Raw genomic sequence first — 3,611 nt, 5'->3', positions numbered from 1 at the left:
TGAAGTTGGGAGGAGACTATTTTTTCAAGAATTTTGGAGATGAAAGGTAAGTTGGAGATAGGGCGGAGATTATTGAAGTCGTTAGGATCTGAACCAGGTCTTTTCAGGATTGGGGTGACAGCAGCAGTTTTGAAAGCTGAAGGGACAATACCGGTGGACAGTGAAGAGTGGATAATGGCAGAAATGAGGGGAAGCAGAGAGGAGAGGCAGGATATGACCAAGGTTGTGGGGATAGGGTCCAGCAGGCATGTGGAGGGCTTAGATTTGCGGATGAGGTCGGATATTTCAAAGGCATTTGGGAGTTGAAAGGAGGAAAAGGGCTGACTGTAGAGGAAGGGTTCGGGTGTGGAGAGAGGAGGAGGGTGTGAACAGAGGTGCTGATGAATGGAGTTGATTTTATCATTAAAGAATAGCATCAAGGAGTTACAGGTGTCAGTAGAGTAAAGGTGGGGGGAGTGGGGAGGCTGGAGGATCTTGTTCAGTAGTGAAAAAAGTGATTTGGTATTTCCTTCGTTGGATGTAATGAGACCGGAGTAATAAGCAGATTTACTGTGTGCAATGGAGCCTTTGTAATAAAGAATGTGGGTTTTGTACATGTTTTTGTGTATTGTGAGTCCAGTTTTTTTATAGAGCCGTTCCAGTTGGCGTCCTTTAGTTTTCAATGTCCGGAGTTCAGGGGTGTACCAAGGTGCAGATGATGAAAAGGAAACAGTCCGAGTTTTCAGTGGGGCAAGAGAGTTGAGGATGTTGTTTAAACCATTGTTGTAGAGCGCTGTAAGATCATCAGGGTTGGAAAGAAAATCCGGGATTGAAATACTGTCAATTTTGGAGCAGAGTGTGTCAACATTAATGTCCTTTAAATACTTTAAGCACACCTCTTCCAACAGTACCGGGCCAGGGAAGTGTACCGTACTCAAGCACGGTATACTTGCACTCACACTAGCCAAATAATCCGGACTTTAGGGGGCAAACATGCTTGGGCACGGTACGATTACCTAGTGTGAGTGCGCGCTTAGTTGCAGCAGTGACTATGAAATGGCAGCGGAGCAAGCAGCCACCAGCCGCCGGACTTTATAGCTGATCCCTACAGGACTCAATCCGGAATTTCTTTAGAAGCATTATGGGTTGATGCTGTTTGACAGGCAGGTAGGACGCTGTGAGTGTAGCTGTGCTGTAAGTAAACAGTCTGAACTCAGATCAGTTTTCTCTGACAGAGATTACAGTTTAGTTTTAAGCACCAACTCTGTGATAGGTAACAAGTTTAAACCTCCAGACTAACACGTTGCAGATTAAGAAAGAATTCAGGCTCTAATAAAGTTATATATCTGCTTCTTAACAGTGAGATGGATAAGTCAGAGTTTACAATGAACCTGGGTACAAATCCTAGTTTGTTTTTTAGAGCATAAACAGAGAGATATTGAGCTTTTCAAACGATCAGTAAGTGTGTGCTACTAAATCACCCCTTAACCCTGTAAGACCCACTGTTGCAGAATTACAACAATTTTGGTTATCCCCAAAAAACTTCTAATTTTTTTTTTTTTTTTTGGTTCAACCACATTAACATGATCATTGGGTCCTATTGTTTGTTCTCACAATGCGATTGGATCCAACATTTGTATATAAGGCCCGCCCTCAGGTCAAGAAGTCACACAACCTCCAATATTTTGATCGAGCAACATCCCTTCGATTTACTGGACTGAATTCATCTGATTCAAGTAAGTAAAATGCTTTGAATATTTTTTTTTGTGTTTATTACAGTGTCTAGAACATGAACATATGTAGTTATTGTGGAAAATATGCCCTACATTTTATTTAGAGCTTGTTTTATAATTGTTGCAATATTACAACGTTGGGTGAGAGTGGTAGTCAAAACAGCCCTGTTTTTGAGAGGAACGTCTTGAGAGGAACTTCAATTAAAATTTTCACAATATAACTTTAAACTACACATGATTTACACATTCTAGCCTTTAGCCTTATATTGGATTACATATTCACATATTTTATTGTATTAGAAACTAAAGTGCAAAGATATATTGCCGTATCTAAACATTTTCATTTACTTAGAATGATTTCTAACCACCTTCAACACTCAGTATTTTCTCCTTATCACAGAATGCAGGACTTTCTAACAAAGAAATTCTGTTTGTGCATGTCTGCCCTTTGTCTTAGTCTCTATTGATAAGAAAATGTTCCTATCAATTCATAGTCAAAGCAGTTGTGGGGGATGCTCCTGGTGCATTTGTGGCATTGTTCTGGAACAGGTGTTAATGTTCATGACTGTAAGGTGTGGTTGTAAACTGGAGGCTACATGCATTCCTATTTGGATGATAATCACAGTCTACAATAGGTCAGCCATACAGTATTGTGACCAGTGAAATGTGTGAATAGGCTACTTCAGTGCAATGTGTAAACACTTCATAATGAAATCATTCTCCCCACCACCCCATCTTTCCTGCTGGTCATCTAGAATCTAGTAAGCATGTGTGCTATTTGTATATACAGTGTACATTTGTTTCAATTTTATTTTTTCCATTTCAGAATGCCACCAGCAAGGAGAGATCCTCGGTACAGTGTGCAGGATGTAATTGCCATCGTCCAAAACGGAGAGAGTGATGTGGACATGGATTTCGACGACACTGATGCAAGTGACGAAGAATCAGATAGCGATGCCTGTGTGGACAAAGAAAACAAAGAACCTACTGATTGCCCAGCCAATGTGGACATTGAGTCCCAATCAAGCAAACCCATCATGCCCCGTGACAGATATCGCTGGCAAAAAAAAAGATTTTATCAGTCCCAATACTGATTTTTCTGGTCCAGCTCTCACAGATGATGTCACCTCCCTCCACACACCACTGCAATACTTCCAAAAGTTTGTGTCAGAAGACATGGTTCAAGCTCTGGCAGCAAATACGAATGAGTACAGCATTCAAGATCACGGAAGATCGGTTAACACTAATGCAAAAGAAATACAGACAGCGTTGGGCATGTACCTGAGGATGGGCCTGGTACAAATGCCTGGAACCCGTATTTACTGGGAGATGGACACACGGCACCCACCTGTTGCTGATGTGATGTCACGCAACAGATTCCAATCGCTGTTGACAACATTACATTTTGCAAACAATTTGACAGTGTCAGAGACTGAAAAGAGGGACAAACTCTGGAAACTCAGACCATGGCTTGATTTACTCAGAGAGAACTGCCTGCAGGTGGTACCAGAAGAGCACAATTCTGTGGATGAGATGATGATACCTTTCAAGGGGAACTTCAGCAGCATCAAGCAGTATATGCGAGGCAAGCCACACCCATGGGGGTTTAAAGTATGGGTGAGAGCTGGAATCTCTGGCATGATGCTTGACTTTGATGTTTACCAAGGGAGCAACAATGGAGTACGAGTCAAATCTGAACTTGGATTGTCAGGTGATGTTGTAATGAAGCTTGCCTCCACACTTCCAAAGGGTCAAAACTACAAGATCTACGCAGACAACTACTTCACCTCTGTTCCACTGGTAGTGAAGCTCCTTGAGCAAGGAATCCATTATGTGGGAACAGCCAGGCAGGTCCGCCTACCCAACTGCAATCTTGAAGATGAGAAGAGCTTGAAGAAG

Source organism: Epinephelus moara, chromosome 10 (genome assembly GCF_006386435.1).
Source record: "Epinephelus moara isolate mb chromosome 10, YSFRI_EMoa_1.0, whole genome shotgun sequence".
In the NCBI taxonomy this organism is placed as follows: domain Eukaryota; kingdom Metazoa; phylum Chordata; class Actinopteri; order Perciformes; family Serranidae; genus Epinephelus; species Epinephelus moara.
Note: the sequence above shows the minus strand (reverse complement) of the source record.